The sequence below is a fragment of the Bombus huntii genome, chromosome 15, assembly GCF_024542735.1.
Source record: "Bombus huntii isolate Logan2020A chromosome 15, iyBomHunt1.1, whole genome shotgun sequence".
NCBI lineage: Eukaryota > Metazoa > Arthropoda > Insecta > Hymenoptera > Apidae > Bombus > Bombus huntii.
Genome location: NC_066252.1, coordinates 9,568,383 through 9,592,881, shown reverse-complemented (window position 1 = coordinate 9,592,881; position 24,499 = coordinate 9,568,383). Strand labels below are relative to the sequence as shown.

General features: G+C 44.2%; 1 protein-coding gene across 3 annotated transcripts in view; it reads left to right on the top strand.

Annotated features, from left to right (window-relative positions):
• LOC126873938 (nucleolar protein 4-like) overlaps window positions 1-24,499 on the top strand; it is a 96,594-nt gene that overhangs the window by 18,245 nt on the left and 53,850 nt on the right. The window contains exon 2 of one of the 3 annotated variants that reach the window (XM_050635337.1): window positions 11,437-11,513. The exons of the other annotated variants lie outside the window; for them this stretch is intronic. The gene's annotated coding sequence lies outside the window, so the exon portion shown is untranslated. The remainder of the gene's footprint in view (window positions 1-11,436; window positions 11,514-24,499) is intronic. 3 annotated transcript variants of the gene reach the window in all.

Below are 24,499 nucleotides of genomic sequence, written 5' to 3'. Positions count from 1 at the left end.
GCAGGGTGCGGCGGTCGGAAGGTGGCGGCGTCAAGCGCGCAATTTCCACGGCGGAATTTCGAGCGTGGACAGCGGCGCAGCAAAATTATTATTTTATTCGCGGAACTTTACTCATTTCCTCGGTCGTAGCCATCGTTGTATCTCCCTCGTGGCTGCTCTCTGGTCGAGTTTACGGCTCTCCCGCCTCCAACCCCGGCGTGGCCGCTTCCCATACACGGTGACGCTCTCACACATACGTATTCGCACATATACGAGCACACGTGAACATTCGTATGCACGGAGAGACGTATACGTGTATGGAACGCGGAGAGAAGGTGGAAGCTCGTGCAGCCGCGCCTGCGGTACATATATTAGCACGTTCGACGCACACAACGCCGTGAAACAGCGTCGCACGCGCGCACACGCCACACTCGTACGTGATATATGTCTGGCTGTACGTGGCGGTTGAGTGGAGTTGTGGTGGACGGGTGGGTGGCCGTGTGGGCGGGCGGACGATAGTTTATTCAGCGGATTATTGACGGGTGGTGTGTTCGGGTCCTACATGCCGTACGGCACACTCAAAATAGCCCCCGGTTAACCCCTGACGCTGGCATTTGAAATATCGACCTTTTCGAATTTAGTCGGGATATGCGGTTGCTGCGATCGACCGGCCATCGAACGGGGGACGCCGCTCGATCACCGCAGAGAGATCGTCGATCTCGTTCAGGTGTCTCTTATCTTCCCTCCTCTCACGAAATTATTCTATTTCGAGGAATCCTCGTTCTTGAACGTGCCTTCGTTTCAGGGCTGCCGTGACTGTTTTCGCTGTAACATTGTTTTACGTTTTACTTTACGGCGAATCAAAGTCGCGGAAAAGTTTCTTTCGCATTCTTTTACAACGACGATCTAGCCTGCTGCAATTTCGACTTGGTCGCTTTACTTTTGTTTATTCTCTTGTTCGTTATATTTTCTCATATCTGTATCCTCGAGACAAATGACGAAAAGTGATCGCGTTGATCTAGAGGCAAGTTAAATATTGCATATTTAGGAAGTAGAGAAAATATTCATTCGTCGACTGACGTTTGTTTCCGCGAAGAGCGCGAACCACTGCAAATTCTTGTTGTACAGCGTTGTTCTTTCATCGAAGCGATGCTAGATTTTAAAAGTCCCGTTAAAGTTGACACGAGCATCGCCGATCCGAAAGAACATAACGACAATGTTTCACCATGATTCGTGGATTAGTTAATTTGGATAGTTAGGTAATTAACGAGATAATGGTAGTTAATTGCGATTAATTTGAAATATAAATCACGGGCAAGTACTAACTGAAATTTGTACGATTGAACGTCGTATCGATTCTCATGAAGTGCCGTGTACGCAATCAATTTTTAATGAAATTTTCACAGATTTCTATTGCGTTCTGGGCGAAATGAATTTTGCAACGGTACGAGTAGTAACAGCGCATTGGTTATTAAACTAAAAGCGTACAGCGATGTACTCCACATATATACGAGAGGTCGAATTTTTAATTTTTAAAAATTGTTTATACCATACATGCAATATTTCGTTGCGCAGGTTTTACTCGATTGTTTTGTTTCGATACGTTTAATAATTTCTCGAGTGAAATCCTCCTTTAGAACACTAAACACCTACGCAGACACGAATATTTCATACTTTGAGCATTGAAAAACGATATTTTTTTATAATTGTACAACATATTGTTTCAAACATTGTTTCAAACCTTTACGATTCTTAATCGTTGTATATTTCTTTCGATCCGAATTAACGACGAAAAATCACGAAATCACGATGAAATAATATTTCTCAACGATAGATTCTGCTTGTTCCCAGCATCTTTCCCCACGCTAAAAGCTCAAAGTACGAAACAACCGAATTGCAACATAAATTATCTTTCTTTTGGGGACCAAATTCCCTTCCTATTCTACCAGTCCGATTCGGCGCATCAACGGCCAGTTGATGCGTTTTGCGCATTAACCGCCATACACCCCGAATCAACCGTCGGTGGAAAAGAGCGAAGGAAAATTTGAAAAACAGAAAATTTCGTGTCAACGATCGCTGTTGTAATATTTAATTTTCCTCGTAGGCCGCCATATTCGCGCGAACCACAGTGTTCAGTTACAGATACCCACTGGCCTCTTCTCTTGCCCCCTCCGCGGCTCTGCTATTTTTCCTTTTTTTCCTTTCCATATACACTCTCGTTTGTTGGTGTACTCGCGTGATATCTCGCATTATCAAGGTGAGCCGACCGCGCCGCGCCGACAGAAGAAGAAAAAAAGAACGGCGTGCTTTTTTCATCCGGTGAGCTGACCACGGGTTCGCGCTGCTAAAGCCGCGTTTACACCGCGGATCGTCAGCAACGCGTTGCCATGCCGGCCGCTTCCTATCGGCACTGCCAGTGGGTGTTATTGATAATTCGATCGCGTCGAACGCTATGATGCAATTGATACAGTTCTGCGTTCTGTTCGATGAAATTGCATAAGTTCCCGGTTCGTATTGCGTAAACTGGAGGATTAAGGTTCCGTGTTCCGTTGCATCCATCCAAGTACGATATAAAAGTGTTCGATCTCTCGTAACTGCAGTTTCATCTGCTTACGAAAGCAAGTAATCGTGATCGATTAGAATTCCTTGAAATCTAGGAAATTATCGACATAAACGAGCGATTGGTATCGCTGTAATAAAACGCCATACACATGTGTGATTTAAGAACGACTCAGACGTATATCAACATGCATAGAATACGTACATGCATATGGATATACATGTTTTATTCATTTTTGTTATTTCTTTGAATTGGAACTGGCTACGCCGATAGGTTTACGACGAATGCGTTTAAAAATTAGCGAACGTAAGGAGTCAAATTCGTACACCTTGAACCTGGAACGCCGTAGGAAAATTAAATTAAATTTCTTCGTCGTATGTGAACAGGGCTTAAGGGAATACTCGAGGAGGAGTATAGCGTGTGTGCGCGCGTTAACACACACGTAGATTTTCCACACGGTCACGTGTGGACGAGCTGATAGGGATAGCCATGCAGGTCTGCGTAATTGCCGGCGCGGTGCTACCGACCACTTCCGGTCCACGTATCCGCTCCTGCAAGCACCTTCCTTTCGCCGGAAAGTAACACGCGCTTCCGCGAGAATGTAAAACGTTATGAAGGACTCTTATAGCTCCTTGCCTGTGTAAATCCCCTTTTACTAAAACAACGACATATTTTAACCGGTTACCCCGAGGACATCGAGGAAATTTTATTTTATTACTTCTGATACGCGACATTACAAATTTTGTATACTACTCGACATTCGGTTTTCCACGTTTTGAACGTCGTTAACGCATCAATCTCCTCGCACGTTTTCCCGAGATCTTCTACAGCAGGAAACAGGAGAAAATAGTGTTCATCTACGAAATATTTACGTGGGTACTGGTATGTCTAAGTTTAGCATTCGAGTTTTCTGGCAATGCGTCTGTCATTGAATTAATCTTGAAATTGAATAATCTGCGTGATTCTTAGTACACGTTCCTACCTCTTGCCATGTATATACACGTATATATATTATATATTTACACATGTATATATGATATTTGCGACACGCGCGATCTGTTTCGTGTAAAGAGGTTATCACTGGCGGCAAAATTGATTCACGTATTTATATTTTGCTGTGTTCCGCTTATCAACGATACGACTTAGATGTGCAAAACACGTGTTCCGACTATATTCGCAAAAGAATATAATCGATCACTCTAACCATGAAATTTCCTACGTACAATATAATTGAAATACGATAGACTTACTATATTATTTATTTATGCCTTGGTGAATTTTATATTTCTCTAATTGGGAAACATCAATTGTACAGACGATTGTATGAAAGTGACTTGAGTCGTATATTTCTTGTTTCGAGATATTTCGAGTTATAGGTTCGACGCATGAACCGTATTCCGTTTAATGACGCAACGATCAACTCGGTCCAACGGTTCAATTTCTACTACTTTGCGAAAACGCTGTCAGATTATTGTAGCGTAAATAGACGCAATGCAAAATAAGTGATAAACTCGTTCTTTTTTTAGATTCTTGACTTCGGCCACTTTCATAATCACCGGCACAATTAAAGAACAGACGGTGTTTACTACGAAGCCAGGAAAAACTCGCGAAGGTGAACTTTAGTTAAACGAGAACTAGTTTTTAAGAAAAAAGTTTCCAGCGGTTCGACTGATTCAGTGTTAAAACATTATATAACAGTAAAAGAAATTTTATAGATCGCGGCTTATATAAGTTTTTAAACGGGTATATTGCTCAATCCGTGTAGTATACTATCTTCATTTTGTATTTTAATATAGAAATCCAAAGCAATAACATGTTTACAAATTTGATAATCTACCATTAAATAGATAGAAAGCTGACGTTTCACCATTGGCAAGTTTTATTCAAGTCCGTATTACTAATAAAAGTACATTTGGTATCGATCAGGATCGCAAAGTATTCTTTATTAGCCCGTATCTACGTGGATTTCGTTATACGCGCGTGTCGTAAATCCGGAAGACTTGAACGCGTGTGTAGGAAGCCTCTAAACAGCAACGTGACGGTGTACGCGTGCGTCTATGTACACGGAAACCGAGAAGAGAGGTAACTAGAGAGAAACGAGGTTTCGCGCGAATCGATGGCTAATAGTCTCCCCGCTGTAATTAATGCAACAAGTTGATACCTAACACTTATCTTCGCTCACGCGGCTTTCACGGTTAACCCGCCACGAGTTTCGAAGCGAGCCGCGTGTACGTGTCTTCGTCGATCGAATCCGAACTTTTCAATTACCTGTCGTCTCGTTCGTTCGCTTCTTTATTCCCTGTTCTTTGAAAATCTTCCTTGCGAGATACTACACGGACTTCGCTCGCATCTTGATAATCTTCGATACGTTCGTTTCGTCACCGAATCCTCGAACATATGATATGGTCGCTTCCTCCAGCGATTGGCTAATTCCGTTAGCATTTGTTAGATATCCGAGATCGTTGACAGTAATTGAGAATGCATAGTGATGCGGGATTTAGAAAGTTTTGGCTTGGAAATGTGATATTATGAAAGTAGTACTAGAAAATAGAGAAACTGTGGAGAATAAAGGTATAATCACGAGGATCGTAAAAAATAAATAAAAGCGAGAAGAATATAGCAGCGATTCGACGGAGATGTTCGTTTGAGAAGATTTATGTTTTGGAAACCGAGCGTCTAAAGCGTTTGAGCTTCGAACGTAGATAATTGTTTCAAAGAGGAATCAGGATGCCGTATCGCCGTATCGAGGAGCTTGCGATGTCAGCAAAGGGGGTTTAAAAGACGAATGTGCGTGACGATCGTTTAGAGTTGCGTTTACGATTCCGATGGAAGGATGTACGAGTTGTCATTAGGGGTGAGAACCCCTCTGATCTTCGTCCGAGTGTTTTATGATCCTGTTCAGTTTTATTAACCCCCCTCTTTACAGCTTCGGTTACAACGCGTCTCGGCAATTTAATCTTTTAATACTCTCTTCCACAAATCTCGTATTAAGCCTTAAACGTACTTGCTTTTCTGCCATGAGAAACCATTCGACGGGAAAATATAGCAGTTAATTGACACTGCTAATTTCATCGAACTTTTCTCGATGGAAACGAGACCGGCGTCGATCGTAGCTTTCGGTTTGGTTGGACTCGGTCGATTTTGCTTTACGTCAACTCTTTGGTTACGATACGTATTGTACAGGTATTTCGGATAGCGTTAAAAAGCATTTGGATAGCGTTTGGAGGTTTAAAGTGTTATTTATGAGCGATTTGTCCCTTTTATCTCTCTTCTTTTTCTCCATTCTTCTCTGTTTAGAAATTCCGTTTTCGATGAATAGAGGATAGAGGTCGAGTCTTTTTTTTTCCATTGAACTCAAAAAATAAAGCGCGTTACTAAAAAAATTGTCAAAAAATCATTCGAGAGCCGGGACGCACTTGTTATTGCGACATAGAGTAAATAGGAATATAAATCTGGAAATTCTCGTATTTATTGCCGCTCTCGTATTTCACAAAATTTCGGAAACGTGTATCGTTACATGAAACAAAATGTGGAAAGGAGTATAAATTTCCAAATTTCATTAAGATCTGTCGTTGCTAAATTCCTGTTCGCTTTACGCTCCATTTTTTCCTAGTGCCGATAAACTTTAACGTTAACTTTAACGTTAAAAAAATACTATTGAAAAACAAAAAAATAGAGAAACGTTACGAGAAAAGAAAGATTCGATCCTTTCAAAGGAACGTAACTAAACTAGAACATTAGATAAAAGATTCATCCGTTCGCCATCATCTATAATCTACGATACGTACGTATTTCTATATTCTGTGATCATCGTTATATTTTACGTTTTATCTGTCGAAACGAGGCAAAGGATCGATCTCCGACAACGATAAGGTGGTACGTAAGGACAAAAGGAAGGGCAAACAGAAACGTGGCACGATCCTAGAATATCGCGATTGGCTGGTGGGCCAGTGGCGGGAAACGAATGTGTTTTGTAAACGCGATGAAAAGGTATTCTGACGGTCGTTTCCCGCTTTTTCGATTACGCAGGATTGGTAAATATTCGACGAATTCCGGGCCGGCGACTGCTGGAACAGATATAGGCGGGCATAGTTATTGGTTACGCGTTTATAATTGATATTACACCCCCGCGCGCGCGGAAGAGAGCTCGCTCGTGAAATTTACTGACGATTGCCGGCCGTTGTTTCGGCCGTTCGTTCGTGTTTGCCCTGGCAAAAAATATTTCCGATTTTAAAAGCTCGATGCCGGTTAAATGAAAAATATCCGGCCGAGCTGTAGAAACTACGGCCGTTGTTAATCTGCCGTTTCGGCGGGCGTGGGCCAGTTAGGACATTTTTCCTTTTTTTCCTCTTTCACCTTTTTATTTTATTTTATTTATTTTATTTCACTCTTCAATTTTCGCGAAAGTAGTAGCGGTCGGATATCTGTTGAGTTTAAATAGCAATTTTTCTTCCCGTTCGTCGTATTTCTCTCTGATCTTCCTTTTGTATTTTATTTCATTCTGTTTTACTTTTTTTTTGCTATATATATACTTTATTAGTATTCCATAACATGTAATCGTAGAACAGGGTATAATAAATCTTTTGGTGTTTTCGATGGAAATATTTGAAATTACTGACGGTGGTGGCAAAACGTTATAATAATAATAATAAAAAAAAAATGATTTATCGTTAACCGCGTATCTTCGCTCGAAGACTCGCACAATTACAAAAGCAGCGATTAGAACTTTTTACGATTAATATCATCGTGTCCAGCTTATATCTCACGCAATGTAAATGAATAAATCAGTTTCTCGAATGCTCCTCGAGCGAAACAGTAAGCAAATCGCCGAATATACCCGGAAGCTCCCCTAAAACCGCCAGTCAAAGCGGGCGCACCCTTTAAACGTTTCATTCGTCGAATTCGAAAAAGATCAGCATCGTAGCACCCCGATTATAGGCAGATCTGCCCTTTGACCGATCAAAAACCCACCCCTAATTACGCAACGCGGCTGTAATTCACGGGCAGGGGAGAAGAGCTTTTATCGCGACGGGTAAAAAGAAGGTCCACCGGAGCAGGGCTTAAGATTCGGCGAGGTTGGCAGCCAGCCTGATGCAGCCTGGGGATAAAAGCGACCACCCCGCTCCGCAAACTCCGCGGACACACAATTAGGGGATCGTGCAGCCACGGATATTTCTGCCAATTCTTGAGAACCTTCCGCCAGTATTAAATGCAAACCCCTTTGCTCGAGGTGCTGGGACTGGTGGCTATGGCAGTGATGGTAGTGGTTGGCGGATAAAGAGAAAGCAAGGAAACGAAAGGATGGGAGCAAGAGGGTTGGAAAGAATAGAAAGAGGGAAAGAGGGACAGACGGGGGGGGCTGTTGCCTAGTTTTAGCTTTCGAAATGGGACTTGGTAAGAAGTTTCTGGCAGCCAGTTTTCTCTGTGCGCACCGTGGATGCACCTGCGCGAAAGAGTTGAAAGGGGTTGGCAGAGGGTTGCAGGACCGATTGGTGAAAAGTAACGAGGGTTGGGTCGCTATATAATTACCGTTAATTGAATTCTCAGTGGCGACCGTCCAACGTACCACCTACGACGCGGCCAGGCCCTTCAGGGTCTTCTGCCTGTCAGAGGACACGGTGCATGTGCGCGAACGTTTGAATACGCGTTTGTACGGGTGTGTACACGCTGGAACTCAGGAGTTGGCGTGTATTCGCGAACGCCTGTGACTCGGCGTGCCTTAATGGATCGGGAAATTATTGCGCGAGATCTCTCCGGAGGACGAGATCGTTTTGCTGCTTGTGTTTCTTTCACCTGAAACTGGGTGTGCGTCTCTTATACTGGGTGTCGCGTTTTAATCTGTAAATGGAAGCAGCTTGGCTCGGGGAAATTGAACGTATGGTCTCGTCGTCGAAGAAACGACCGGAGGAGAAGGCGTTTTTTTCGGGTTGTTGCTATATTTTTTAGTGTTTTGTGTTTCTTTTTCTTTTCTTTTTTCTTTCTTTCTTTTTTTTTTTTTTTTTTGCAACTCCGTGGTACAGCTAGAGTAGTTTTTGATATTAAAATCCGAGATTGTACAACAACGGATGAAAGTAAGTTAAGCGTGTAAAGTCAATTTGGAATTGTATAAAAATTAATCAAAATACGCTGGAACAGAAACCCGTTAAAAAAGATGATCTTCCGTTTATATTCTGAATAAATCATATTTTACATCGACTTCTGTAAAACATCTACACTGGATGGTCGGAACTGTATGTATGGTAGAGCTGTATATCAGAGAGCGACCGTAATAGGTATAAAATCGAATGTACATAATTATCGCGTGCTGAGCAGCATTGCCAGAGCCAAAAATCAATCGTCATAAAATCGGGTACGATGCGTTTCAATCGGCAGTCGGGGATGTTTAGCCAACGAATTCAATAACGAAGATTAAAACGCGGCCATCGGCCTTATTATGCCAAATTACACCGGCAACAAACGCTAATAGCCGGGATACGTTATTCCTCTTTCCCATTAACGAGCTGTCGCCGTGGCGAGGCAGCTTCGAGAGGGAATATCGTTCGCGGTGAACGCGACAGGGTGCCAGCCGAGCACTCGAACGTTTATTCATTAAGACGAGGCACATTTGTTTGGCGAGCATTAACGTTTAATTAGCAAATTACAACCAAAAATTGACGTTTTCCGGGTCGGGAAGGTGCGAACGAAGGTTCGAGCGACCGGCATCCCGACACTCGCGTGTAACTCAATTATCATTTCAATTAAACGAATTGTTTTAATTGATTTAATTTTTTGATGTGCCGACGCGATGATGCGCCCGAGTTTAAATCATCGGGTAACCGGGGACCGTGACCGCTTGTCGATGGAAAATGTAAAATATCGTTGCACTATCGACCGGTTTGCGAGGTAGGAAAATTTAATTTATTTGCCGATGCATCGGCGAAAACACGTTGACGTGTGCGTGAGCAGTGTATACGTTTCGTCTAGGGGATGATTTTTGAAATTGTACGCGCCGCTACTGGGCTGGCTCGATGATCGTTGTTCCGGCTGAGTTTTATGGCACGTGAACGTTTGTGAAAGTTAGAGGGGAACGGAAAGGAAAATCGAGAGGCAAATGCGATAGCTATAGAGTTTCCTTGAATTATTTTTTTTTTCTTTTTTTTTTTCAGAAAAGCTTCAGTCAGAAAATCGGTGGCATTATTTGCGAACGAGAAACTAGAAATGTTAGCGATGCGATGATCGCTAAAAGTCGAAGCCATGATAAAAGACGCAACCTCATTTTTTGCAAGCGTCATTTAACATATACACCTATATCGTACTCATAAACGGTAAAATAAATCGAAAAATCCATATTCTCGGACACGGTATAAATTTCTTTATCGCTCCATTCTTCAAACGTTCATTTTCATTCGCGCTATCTAAAAAGTAATAAAGCAGAATCAATTAGCAGTTAAACAAGTCTTTGAAAAGAGACGAGTGTCTCCTCTTTCGCCGTGGTCCTTTTCCCCTCTTCTCCTTCTCGGCGATGCTTTCAACGGCTTTCATTCCGCCTCCGTCCGGCTCGTATCGCGTTCGGAGCATACTCGCAGCGAAAAACCGTCGGCGAGCACGGCACAACGTTACCTCTGACATTCGCCAAGCGAAATGTACGGCTCGGTTGTAACGTCGACAAAGAAATCGAGGTACGGTCTGGGATGGGATCGTAAACCGACTCTCGATGGAATTGCTCCGGGAAACAGTGAGAATTCGGTCGAACCTCCGCCATCGCGTTCTCCCTTGCTTCACCGCCGTGTACCAACGAATATGTGTTAAACGAACGTGTATGTACGTTAGAAAAGAAAATAAATAGTCGCATGGATTCTTTACGAGCAAATAACAAACAGTGAAATTTTGTAGAAAAAATAACCGACGAAACAACGTAACGCTCGATTTTGAGATCGTGCAGTTACCTTTCGAATTTTTCACGCTTAACGTATTATTCAAAAATTGCTCGAACACTTTCACAAACTACTTTCTGATCACATACACAGCGTATAAAATCATCCGTCGTTATCAATTAAATCTATACACTGCAGCGGTTAATTTATACGATGCGTTTCTCGTAGGAAAAGGTTAAATAACGAGGGAATGCTTCTCCTCAAGGATCAATGATGCACGCGTCGATGTAATCGCGTTCCCCTGACTCAGTTCGTCGTAGATCTCGTAGATCAGGATCCCTGGCGGGCAGAACGTCGAGCATTATCGATCTTGCGCGATGAATTTAGCTCGATACACCTGACGACCTTTCCTGCCATCCACTCCGTTACCTTCGCCAAAGAATCCTCGCGATCCTCACCGTTACTTCTTCGAGCAGTCACGAACGGGCGCGAGCAGAACGAGCCAACGAAGCTGCGTCAAATCGCCTCGTTTGTCGAGCGCAATTTAGAACGTGGTTTCTGCACGCGTGTCGCCTCTTCGTTTTTATCCTTCGCTCTTCTTTTTTTCCCTTCTCTTTCTTTTTTTTCCACGAGGAATTCACCGGGACGAAAGAAGGTTCGCTCGCGGGGATTTGACGACTCGGTTAAATTGACCGCGCAAATCCGACAACCATGCAAAAACGCGTGTTTGTATTTGGAATTTGTATTCTTACGGTTGAATGTTTCCTGCTTTTTTAACCTCTTCTTTCATACAGGATGTTACATTTAAATCGATTCCCGCGAATATCTTTGAAATTGTTCGCGTAGGACAAAATTCGTCCGATGAGTAAATTCTTAAACCTTTCTGCAACATCATGGGTATATAAAAGTGGAATCAAACTGGTTTTTAATTACATTTCATCGATGAATGAAAATGCTGTTCAAAGATAAACGTAATGTAATTGTGCTCGTTACGCTTGTAATTATATTTTGAGTAATTAAAAATTGTTCTCTATTTCTTTATAGGTGAGTTGTAATTACTGAGTTCGCCACTGTGTCCCACACGACTCTTTGGAGGGGAAACGAACAGAAACAGTTTGAAGGTAGTTCCAATCTTTCTTAAATTATATTATTTACGAATATTTGTTTCAATGCTTCGGTTTAATTTCGCTAGATAAATACGGAAAAATTACGTTCATTTACAATCTTACTCGCTTCGTATTGATTTTACGATATAAAGAGTTTGATATTGGGTTTTATTTATTTTTCGCAACTAAAAATGTATTCTTTCGAAGTAATTTTATACGCAGATAGAAATTTACAAAATTAAACGCGTAAGTTCGATTCGGTTTACACAAGAGCATATCGCTCTTGTAACGCAAACGAGTACGAATATTGGAAAAAAGTTGACAGACACGGGACGAAATATTAAAAATTCTAGAACGTCTCTGCTGAAAATTTGCTCTTGTAACTATAACTGGGATATTACCGATCCTTTTTACATCGATCAATTTTTTGCATCAATACGGTCGAAGAGAAAAGAAATTCTACCACTCTGTGATGTCCGTCGGATTTTTCTTTGGTTGGCATAGTAGCCGAGTCATTCGGAGTGGGGTCGATTGAGAGCGCGGCAAAATTGAAAATTGCCATAATCCAGCGGCAGTTACGGTAATACCCGGTAATATCTGCACGCGCGCTCATACGGCATCGTTTCAAGGAGATTTTTATGCTAAACTCACCACCCGATGATGCACGTAACACCTAAGTTTCGTGGCAGTCAAGCTGCTGCCCGAGAGAAAGTATAGTAATCAACCGGTCGATTGCTTTCTAGAGTAGGATGCCTGAAACGCTACTACTGCTGCCAGCTCTCGGCCGCCGTCAACCTCCGATTTTTCGTCTCCTACCATCGATCGAAGATCTCTTTACGTTTATACTCTTCGGCTGTTTTCCTGCCGATATCTCGAGCAACCATATACGATACGCATCATACGAAAAACTATACAATTGTGCGTTTAAACACTCACCGTAAACTCGTCTACTTTGTATCTTCCTCGCTATCTAAGCGTCTGATTGCTTCGCTTGTTATATCGTCGTAAAGTTACCCGCAAAGTTCATTGATAAAATCCTCCAGCGATTAAAGGAAAAAAAGCACGGCCATCGATCAGACCTCTTGGTTCGAAATTGCAGGCAATCTCGAGAAATCATGAACTCCGATCGAAAAGAGATTATCCGAAGCCCCAAAACCGATCGCTCAGCTTGTGCCATACTCTTTCTACGCGCAGAGTTAGGGGAACGATAACGAATTAGGGGTGACAGGCGCGATTAATTGCGCGGACCAGACACCAGTCTTATTCCGTGTACGACTGCATCAATCACGGTGCCGCGGAGGCCCGTTGCCCTTCCATTATCGCGACGAGTCGCAGATAAGCTATCACGACTAATATCATCGATCTGGCCGGTTTGCATTTCGATTATGAGCGGCGGTGCGTTCTGTCGCGGTCTCTCCCTCTCTTATTTCTCTCTCAGCCCGATGTGCTTCGTTGCACCGGTCAAGCTAATTGAAATCTACGACTTTGAACTTGCTCCTCGTCCTCGTCATGAAAGGGGGAGAAGAGTGATATTAACGAGCGAGCCACGATGCTCGGCCAAGCACCAATAACGGACGATTTGTCGCTCGATCGCTAATCACTGATTACAAGCGTCTCGGCTAACTATCACGCCAACACCTTCCCTTGATTTGTGTGCCGGATAATGGTCCGACGTAGAGATTTCCACCTTTACGTATCTCATTTCTGCACGTTATTTTATGTAATATCGTTCGCGCGTCGTAAGTTTCTTTGATATCGAAATGATTTAGACCAAATAAATTCTGAGAGTCTCTCAGATTTGTAGCAATTATTACATTTTATACAGAATGCTGTCGTACGAACGAAAAGGAAGCGATTCCTCGTGTAAAAGTAAGTCGTAAATGTACAATGAAATTGTTTCGCATAGACTTGAGTTTACGTGAAAATCGAATTTCAATATTCGTTAAGTACTCGCGCATCCTCTTGCCGGTTGTTTAGTCGGTTTCGAAATGATCGTTCCGCGGTTATTTAAATCAGATATCCGAAACTCTGTATCCTATCCGATCCTCTACGTCCTACGTCTTACATCTCACGTCCTACGCGATGTATCCTGATACCGCATTTTCCATATATTCCATATTCTATACTTTATTTTCTTTTTCCCACATTCGCATTTGTTCGTGACTTTTGTCATTAGAAAAGCGATCGAACTTTACACGCTGACTTATCCTATTGCACTGGCTACTCGTAATATCGTTTCGAGCGTCATCGAAGCGAAAGCAATTATAAAAATCTTGGATGATTCGCCGAACGAACGAAACCGTTCGCCTTGAACAAATCGACGAAGAATCGCGACCAAGCCGCTTTCGATAGATCGATCGGTGCAGGCGTGTGATCACGGAAACGCAGTGTGGGTGCAACAGCATTCAGCTCGTATTCATGGGCCGGATCGTGACTGCACCCGATGATTGGACTGCCGAGGTGTACGCCGTATACGCAGCAAACTCGCAACAGACGGTGACGCAGGTCATCGCGCATTTTTCGAACACCGGGTACATCGACCTGGCCGTGCCAGACGACGCACCGGTCGAGTGCAATTTGCAGACAATCCGCGACGATACCACGGTGGGGGACGAAGAGTATTTTTTTACTTATCACCCTGCTGGATTTAGCGATGGGTTGAAAAGACCTCGGCCACCGCAACCGTGCGCCGGAAACCACGAATTGCCTCGGATTGTGCTGGAAATTGAGAGTTTTCGAAGAGTCTCGGTGATTTTTAAATCACTCCATGTATCTTCAACTTGCTATTGAGAATATCGTCGTTAGAATGAAGAGGATAATCCTGATAATTGAAATTTCAATAATTTCCGCTTGTTCATCGACTGTACTTCAAGAATTACGCATGGTGTAAAGTTTGAAGGAATTTTAACTTTAAGTACGAGACAAGTACGTGATCCTTGTTTAATAAATGCGAATATTTACGTCACGAAGCGTAGTATTTGCAAGAACATAGGTTTTTGCTAGCGGTATGTATTCGGAAATGGAACATGTCTTGGACTTTGCATTCGATGACGCATAGCGGCGTTACGTCAGGTCGTTCGCTATGAATGCGGGTTCCGTGGACGACAGTATCTCGTAAAGTTCGCAAAAATCGTCGCGGTTGATTAAACATACAGTGGCGAAGTTCTTTCCTGATTACGGAGTGCTATTTGTCCAAGAAAGTTCCGTACAGTTTCAACGTTGGACGAATTCGTTCGAAAAGAATCTTGCTTTTCCGTTCGATGAATTTCAATCGTCATAAAAAAAAAAAAAAAAAGAAAAAAGAATAGACATCTAAATATTTTTCGCGTTGAAATCGTTTAGAAAAAACTGTTTAAACAATCGTAGAACGCGAACTGCCACGATCTCGCCAAGAGATGACAGAATCGCCTCTGCCAAATCGAGCGGGGCAGCGTTTCAACGTTGAAATGACGCAGGATGCGTCGATCTGGCGTGCATCTACGTAGGTAGTAGGTGTGCATCCGCTCGCATAAGGTGCGTGTGGTTACGTGTGAACCACGAGCATTGCACGCATATTCGCACGCGCATGTACGCACACATACACAGACAATACGTAGAGAGAAGCGACGAAACCATGAGCTACCGACAGACGTTCCATCGCTAGCGACGCCCACTCGCACGAGAGATGCCAAGACTTCTGACAATGAGTCCCGACCTCAGCAGTTCTCATCTGGCTGGCCGTGGCAATAGAAGGGGGTAGATATTTCGAAACGGGTAAATATTTGGGCGTCGCTGCGTTATGCACTCGCCCGACGAAAAATAGGATCGATATTCTGGCATCTATCGCGTTGTTCCGAATACGTGGAAAGAATTTCGTTGCAACGTGTTTTAAGGATAATTTTCTACTAAAACGAATTCAGGTTTTTAAAACGTGAGGATAGAGAGAGAGAGAGAGAGAGAGAGAGAGAGAGAGAGGGGGGGGGGGCGAAGGGAGATTAACGGAATTAGAATGGATTTGAAGCGATTAATGGATTAAAGAAGGAAACCAGTGATTCTTTCCTTTAGAAGATAAAAGACTTGAAAATGATAAAAATCAAAAGGACGTAGAAGTTGATATTCGTGTTACTAGGTATTATCGCTTAAACTAGTCTCATTGTCAATCTCAGTGGTAACGTGAATTTTTATCAGTTTACGTGGAACGTCTGATAATCGAACAACAACGATAAAGTGAAATAATCGCAAGATTTCTTTATCTGTAATTTCTTAATTGATTTACATCGTGCCAGAAGCTGAGCAAACTCGCAGCATACGTGCAGATACTTTTAAACGATAGTGTACGTAGATACGTGTTGCAGTCGAATTCTATCGAGCGATTCGGCATCGAACGCAAGGAGGAATCGAGATGGCCACTCGAAAACAGCTGGAACGTTCGGGGAACAGTCTATTTCCGAGTAAGTTTCGGCGCAACAGCGATCGTGCATCGCGGTAAAAGTCGTAGAAAGTGCGCGATTTCCCGTGCTTCTGGGGATCTTTTTAGCGATGACCGAGAGGTTTCTGCGAGCGACTTTCACACGTGGGCTTCCTGCAGTCGCAGCCGTCTACCCGTCTAATTATATCTTACTTTGTTTGAGTACAACGCACCTTTCGACACGCGGCCGCCACCTCTTCTCTTTCCTCGCCCGCTTCCAACTCTTCGTCTGCCTCCCCCGCGACTCGACTCTCCTCCTGGTCTCCCTTGCTCGGGGGAACGAATACAATTGGATGCGGGCCAAATCGAACGATCGCTCGTTAAGTCGAACCGCGAATTAGCCGGATTTCTCTCTGAAACGATGATTCTTGGTCATTCACGTGAGAAGTAGGTATTACGTTGGAGGCAAGGGGCAAACTAATAGAGGAAGTCCTGTTTCCTTTTCAGGTACGACTACGTTTGCTTGACTTTCTATTGAATTTTCCTTGATATACGATTATGGTACGCGTTAAGTGTATATACGCGTTAAGGTATAATATTTATAGTACGCGTTAGGAGCAAAAATTACTCGATATGTTCAATGGAAACTATAATTTCATGTATACGTCTTTTTACGAGTATACTTAGATGGCGAACGTAATTTATTCGTCCACAACGATCATTCAGCTGAATTGTAATAATCAATGAAAAATGTATGTACATGTTAAATAGTACAATGATAGGAATACTTGAAAATACATATATGTATTCGGACAGAAACAAGATACGAGAAATATCAATACGATCTCTATCGATGTTAGTGACAATTTTTATTCGTCAAATTTCATTAATTAACATATTGTACTAATCGCTAATTACATCGAGGAATCTGTATTCGAAGACATCCAGTTGGAGCGTCGAAGCAACATATGGTTGTAAAATGTAACAAGTGAAAGCCGTTGGTGATCCGTGATTCAACACCCCGGTTAATTGCTTGATTTATGCTTACCGTTCGCATAAATTTCATTTTAGAACATATCTACTATATGCGAGTGGTAATAAGTTTACGCATCTGCTATAAAAACTTCTATAAATCGTATCCGTCCCAGTTTCCAATTTACGACGAAATTACTTGGTCGGAAATGTGAAAAAGGTAGTAGCGCGTTTAATAATCGACAAGTTAAAGCGGTAAATGACGTAATTGTCGGAAGTAACATAAAATCCGGTTTGTTCATTTTGGCACTTGAACGCTATAAACATGCAGCATTCACCTTCATCGATTCAATCAAAACTACTTGATTTTATTTATTTGTTCGGTACACTCTACTTGGTACGCTATATATTTTTTCCCACTTACGTCGCCAATCATTTTCAAATCTGCAAAGAAACTCAATCCCAAACCCTAACCATCGTTCTACATCGTGGAACAAATGCACGCGATTCCGCTCACCGGCAGATCAGAACCGAGCACCGGGGCCCGTTATCCGGGCCCAGCTATTTAGAAAATCACGTTCTTACCGCAGCGCGTGCTGGTCAAGCTACCGAAGAGAGGAGCCTATGTAATAGCGGAGGACACCGTAAAGCATCCCGCGCGACCTGCTTTCTCCGTTTTGTCGTTTGGCGGGGAAAAAAAAGCCGCGCCGTGACCCACTACCCTCGTGACTCGGTTCTCTACCCCTGCGGGAAAAAAAAACGCGAATGATGAGAAGCGACGACGGGACGGCCAGAGGCGAAGAGGGAAGGGGTCGGAGCGTTTAACGAGTCGGCCGCACGAACGCGAACGAGGAATAAAATGAGCAACTAATCGATAGCAGTTCATTGAGTTTTGGACGTGCACGCGTGTGTACCACCCTCGCCTACCCCTCCATTTTTCGCTCGCTTCCCCTCTTCGCTACTCTCTTTCTCGCTGCTGCTGAGTCTCCCCTGAAACGTTGGTGGCCCTTCGATCTGCCCTGTCGGCCGCGCGTCTCGCGGCGCGCTACCGCTTCTCGCGGCACCGACGAACGCGGTCCGCGAACGCGTCAAGGAGTAACGGTGGATAAAAGATCGCGCGAGTTGTGTTGGAGTTTCGCGCAAAACCAGTCGTTCGGTACATCGCCTTGGCAGATAGTTCGTCGTCTTGGCCTTTTTCCTAAGCGAAGTAAAATTCGTTGGAAAAAGGAAAGCAGCGGTAGCGGATAACTTTTGATCGAGTTAGAATCAATTAAGTTCCTTGGCCTCTTTAATTCGCGCGTACAGATTATATTTCAGCTACATCGTAAATCACGTTTTCGAGCAAAGTTTCTAATTTCTACATCGGCCTCGTCCACGCGCTACGTATCGTACGAAATGGCAGATCGTTTAGTATAATAGGTGTTAATCTAATTCTTTCCGTATCGAAACGATGAATTAGTCCATCCAGTAAGACGGTGGTCGTGTAACGAGTTACGCGAAACGATGATGTCTCGAGTGTACCGAACGATTTGACGAGTTCGCGTCAACCTCCAGGAGATCAGCGCGATTGATGAAAGGGACCTTGAATATGCCGAGACGGTTCGTTAAACCAGGAATGTGTGGGACTTCGTTACGGTGTTCTGGTTCCATTACTAACGGCTGCAGCCTCGTCAATGACTTAACGCCGGAAAGCTCGCGAAGTCTCTCCGTTGGAAACTTTCATCTGGTTCTCTCGACGGCTACTTAGCCTTGTTAATAAGTCAAGCTATGCTAATACTTCGCAGGTGTTCACAGCAATTTTAGCAGGCCATCGTCGCCTCCTCTTGTCGAAGAAGAATTCCATACCAACTGTGAATTCGCTTGGCAACGGTAAAAGGTGCTTGATCGATCGGGATTCGGTGGCAGATTTCGAGGAAATCCTTTGGTTCGAAGTTTTCGGGCTCCTCGAGATGATCGGGTGATCGACGAAATTTTGGTTGAAAGTCTCGACGATTAGTTATTTAAAAATATAAAGAAACTTCGTGGTTTTTGCTCTGCCGTATCCGCGAACTCTGTGCCGAACTTGAGGATTTACCGTAGGATTCAAAAGTTTCAAGTTCAAGCTCGAGATTTGACACGTCAAAGTACCTACTATAGAATTAATAAAGTTTCAAGCTCGCAAGTTCTTGCATATTTTCAAACTCTCTAATTTGCATAATCTTAGATCTTTAGATCGCCGAGTTTCCAAGACTTCGAGCTTCGTAAGAAATTTCTAAATTTTCCAATTTCTGAACTTTCGACGAACTACGTTCGACATCCCTGCTATCGTTACGTTCGCAAAGAGAAATCTTAATCCTCGAATCTTCTCGGAAAGGTGAATCAGAGTCGCAGACGTTTAGCTGTGCAGTCTGAATCCACTTCAACGACGTCCTTTCGTCTTTCCTGACATATCATCGTCCTAGAGGTCGTTCGATCTTGTCAGCACCCTTGTTCTACCGTAATTCCGGTTCCTTGGCATTTTCCACGTCCTCGTTGGCCACGGCTACGGCCAGAAATTCCCAACGACTTCGTTCCTATACAACACTCCCATCGCTGGAAGGATAAACTCCTATAAAGTCTCACTGCCGTTTTAAGGCTTGCCCAGCCTGGCCACCCCACGGACTAAAGCCCCAAGCCAATATCGTGCTCCATCGCGACGTATAACTCCCTTCTCAGACGATGCTTGGTGTTAGATGCGATACTGCTTCGTTTCTTATCCATTTCCCTGCGATTCTCGATGGCCTGTTAAAAAACTCCATGCCATACGTCTTGCTTTAACAAGATATCGTCTTTGTTGAACACTGTCGGTTCTCGTTTCTGAATTTCGTAAGCGAGACGTCGCGTTTATTTCGACTTTTCAACGCTGAAGTTTCTTGACCCATTGAAATCGAAGCAGCGAAAGAGTTATACCATATGGACAGCAGAAAAGAAAAACGAAAGAAGTTATTTCAATACGAATAATTATATTTTCGTACGTTATTCTCACGAATGAGAAGAAACTTGGCTAAAAATCATTAGAGAAGAATCGTGGTTTTCCGAGAACACTCGCGAAATCCGTAGAGAACGAATGAGAGACAATGCTGATTTAAAAAGCGTCGAACGAGCTGTATCACCGTTTCTCGTGAATCGCGGAACGAGCAAAAACAAGACCAGACGCTGACGCTTCTGCACCAGTAAAAGTTTAAGCCTTCGTCGTAACTTGGCGGCCCGTTATAGCGCCGCGACGCTGATCGTCCAGTGTGCAAACTGCCCCGCGATCGCGCTCCGCTTATACGACTCTTACCGCGTTCTGGCGTGAAGAGGTGCTTCAAAGACCTGTAACGAGTCGGCGTCACGGCGCGGCGGGGTACAATGCTTTCAAAGGAATACGGCGATTCTGTGCCACGCATCGCGGCTAAATGGCAGCATTTTTCACGCCTTCTCTCCATGACGAACTCTTGTTCGAGTAGCGAAGAGTCGAAGCTTTATACGACGCGTTCCGACTTTCTTGGTTTTTGATTCCAGAGGAGAAGATCGTAAGAGAGTCAGTTGACGAGGATGTGGGAGGAAAGCAAATGGAAAAGGGTGTGGTGATGAAAGAAATGGCTGAAAGAGGGAAGAAATTAGTCAAAGATACGAGACAGTGGCAAGAAAATGTAATAGATAGTGAATTTTCACAGAGCGAAGCCGGTTTTCTGAAAAAACTTCTTTTCGCTTCTTTTATCATTTCGTAGTGAAAGCGGACTTAGAATTTTTTATAGTGTTGGAAAGAAATTTCGATGAAACGCTTCCTTGTTCGATCAATGACTACATTTAAGTAGAACGAGTACAGTGCTGTTACGGGCAGACTTCAACGATCGTTTTCTGCTTAATATCATACTATAGACATAATTTTATAGTTTTCTAAATCGAACAGTCTTCCAATTGTTTCGGCGTATTCTATAAACGCTCTATCGTCTATGTTGGTGTAATATAAAAAGAAAGAATCCTTTTGTACGGAATATTTAAAGAGCAATGAAAAAATTTCCGAGAATTTCCACGAGAAGTTAGAGGCTGCTCGACAAACGTTTTCAAACGCATAATGAAGTAGCGTGAAAGTCGCTTATTGAAATTTCACGCAGGAATGGGACGAACTGCCGCCGTCTTTTCAAGATTCGGTAAAACAGATAAAAACCTGCGCTCTCGCAAACACACGTTTATCCGTTTAAACCGCCGTTAAATGTCCACGGTTTTAACGATATTCCAGAGAACAGTTTGGTAAATTCCCGTGCTCCATTAACCAACACCGTCTCCCACGCACCTCGGTCTTTCGCTCGTCCTAAGCTATTTCGTGGAAAAAGGTTTTGACCGCGGTAGCCTCTTGAAAACAAAACCCGGTCGTTCGACCCCGGTCGCGTTACGAATTCTCTCCACCGCCGGTCGCTCTTCGTGGATTGGAACGAGGCAGGACCCTGTGACGTTCGTAACAGAGGGACGAAAGTTGGAACGCGGAGGGCCTCTCGTCCCAGGCAATTTGGCGCCCGCATGGGCAAACTGGCGAACGTATTAGCCGGTTGATTGGTATTCCAAAGATCCCCGGTGTGGGAGAGTCGAGGCACTTTCCTCCTCCCATTCCCCGCTTCACGAGCCATAGGATCTTCATCACGGTGCCTGTTACGAATAAGCTCTTAATTCCTTGTAGGGTTCTTGACTCCCACTTCTGGCGTCTCTGGTTCTTTCTGCCTCTCTTCTTCCCGCCCCCTCCCTTCGACCCACGCCTCCGTCGCCCTATCTACTTCTCCTTTCTCAATCCGACTCCAACAGTTCTCTCCTACCGATTCTCCCTTGCTCTGTCTGCCTGTCTGTTTCTCTGTCTCTGTCTGCCTGTCTGTTTATCTCTCTCTCTCTCTCTCTCTCTCTCTGTCGTTTCGCCGACGCTAAAGCCAACGTCTCATAGCTTCTTCGTCTAACCCCTCGACCCAACCGCCCAACGACCCCCACCCCATACTTCGCCGCTACTTTCTTGGCTTCTCTTGCTGGCTTTGTAGCCTCTGACTACGTGTGTTCTTCTCTCGTCTCTCTTTTTCCCGCTCTTTTGCTCGTGTAAGTACGAAAGCCGACGTGGCTTGTGCACGGACGTGCAGATGTGCCTAGCATCGCTGGGCCCGGATGACTCGCAGATAAGCGTATTTCCCGGGGACGACACGTGGAACGCCGTCTCCCGAGCTGCTAGCGGTCGCTGTTCGAAATAGGTTGCCAGCATTGGAGCTAGGATGACCAACCAGGTTGCAACCGACTGGTAACGGTGACTTTTACGTTGCTAACGAATTAGCACGACGACCGATACCGCGAACGAGCGGAACTTCCGACGTTGTATTCGGTCGGCGACTCGGATTTTGTTCCGATTCGATTCTTGGCTCGCTGTCAATCCGTTGTTGCTCCGGCGTTGGTTTCGACGACGTTAAAAATTTTCCTAGCGATCACTCAGAATCAGGTACACAGAGGTTTTTAAGTTACTCGCGTGTATACGCGTTTTATCGTTCGAGAGTATCCTGATTACAAATAGTTAAAACGGAATACAGAATTTATCCGAAAGAATGCGTGTTATTGAAATACTTTTCCAGCTCGTGGTACGTATGGAAGTTTTTTTTACTTTCCGTGAAATTTTTTAACGCATTTGCGGCCAGAATTTCCATTAACGTCGTCTAATAATTCGTGTGACGCGATAAAACATGGGACGAATAAAAGAATAAGTAGGAAGCGGAACGAAAAAAAGAAGGAGGAAAAGACAAAGCCTATAAAGATACAAATAAACGAAATATATTCAAAAATGCCACGAACTACTCTTACGCGGATACTTATTAGTAGTGTTTCTCAAGGTATCCTAACGATATTATTTAAAAATCAGAATTGTAAATATCGAAAGAGGTTTCCTCTATGTGACAAGATCAACTTAAAACTCGAAGCACGCAGAATGGATGGTATGAAACAGTTTCCGATACTTGAACTCCGCGGCAATTGAATTTGAAGCACAAGCAGCAGGCAGATAGTCCATGGTTGTTAGGCTCTTCAGCGTTGAGCACCGTTGTACGTACGTTACCGTAGAAAAATCGCTTCGACAGTCACGTGGAACGACGTTTCGCAACTAGGAGTGCCTTAAGATTCGTTGCAGCGTAGGCTATTCCGAAGCATTAAATTTACGTTTGTGAGAGTGACAAACTGTATGCACAACCAAACACAGTAATCCATCGAGTGGAATAGATCGATTCGGCGAGTTCGATTAATCGAAGGCTAAATAAGATTTCGTTTCGGTACGTCGAGCTTCGAACGCAAAGCCTACCAAGTTCGATAAAATATTAAATTCGACAGAAAACAACTATCCAATTTAGCCCATTAGACGGTCCGTGTACGACTCGTAAGTTAAAATCATACGTAATTCATCCGAAAGGCCTCGTCTTCCTGCTCCCGATAGCTCCATAAGCTGTTCTAAAGCGATCAAAATACCGTTCGCGCAGGCAATCGATGGAAACGGATCGATAAGCCAGACAAGATCGCGAGGAATAGCAGGCTCTCGAAGCTGTTCTCCTCGCGAAGGACTTATCTTATCTGTCGGCCTTGTCGCACCGGTTGTCAGTCGATTTCGGCGCGACGGCTGATTCTCGCGCGTATACATACACGCAAGGCTGTCTCGCTCTGTACGACGCGTCCTCCCAGGAGCGAGTAAAGCGGAGCGAAGCGAAGTGGAGGAGCGCGTGTATCGACCTCGACGACGAGGCCCCGTAGGTGTGTGGGTACGTACGTACGGCCGAGAACATTTGCCAGGCCGGCGACTACGAGTCGGCTTTCTCTCTCGCTCCGTTGGCCAAGCCCTCGAAAAAATCCCCCAATGCCAGGGGAAATGGGGGCAGGAGTGGTCCTGCGGGGCGGCAGAGGACCGAGTCTAGCTGAGAGAGGATGATGCCTGGTAAGAAGGAAGGAGAGTTACACCGTGGCTCCCCCATCGTGCAGCTCCTCCTCCTCTTCCTCCTTCTCCTCCTCCTCTTCCTTCTTTTCTTCTTCTTCTTCTGCTTCTTCTACTTCTTCGTCGTCGTCTTGGTCGTCGTCGTCGTCGTCGTCGTCGTAGTCGTATTCCTCTTCTTCTGTTTCTTCTTCTTCTTGCACGCCGTTGGTGTTCCTCCTTTCTTGCACGGCCCTCCTCTTCCTCTCTCTCTCTCTTTCTTTCTTTCTCTTTCTCTCTCTCTCTCTCTCTCTCTCTCTGGCCAACCCGTCTCCGGTCGTATTCCATTTAGCAGGGGCGCCGTTGAAACCGACGAACCATCATAGAATACCTTATAGCGAGCGTGGCTGCCAGTGCTACGGGAGAAATAAAAAGGATCCTCCTCTCTCCTCGCGGCGTGCCAAAATAAAACGGGGACCGACCCTCCACCGTCTTCTTCCTCTTTCGCTCTTTTGCTCCGTCTGCCGCGTTTCTTTCAGCTTTTTCGCTCTGTCGGGAGATTCGCGATCAACTCGAGACCTCGGCAGCTGGTAAGAGCTGGCAAAAGAGTGGAGAAAGGGAGGAGGGGATGGGATTTCGTTCTCTTTCTTTCGTGGAGTGCGCGCGCGCCGCTCCTGTCGATGCGGACCAGGTAAAAGACGGACAGAGACAGCGGCTCTTTATTAGACT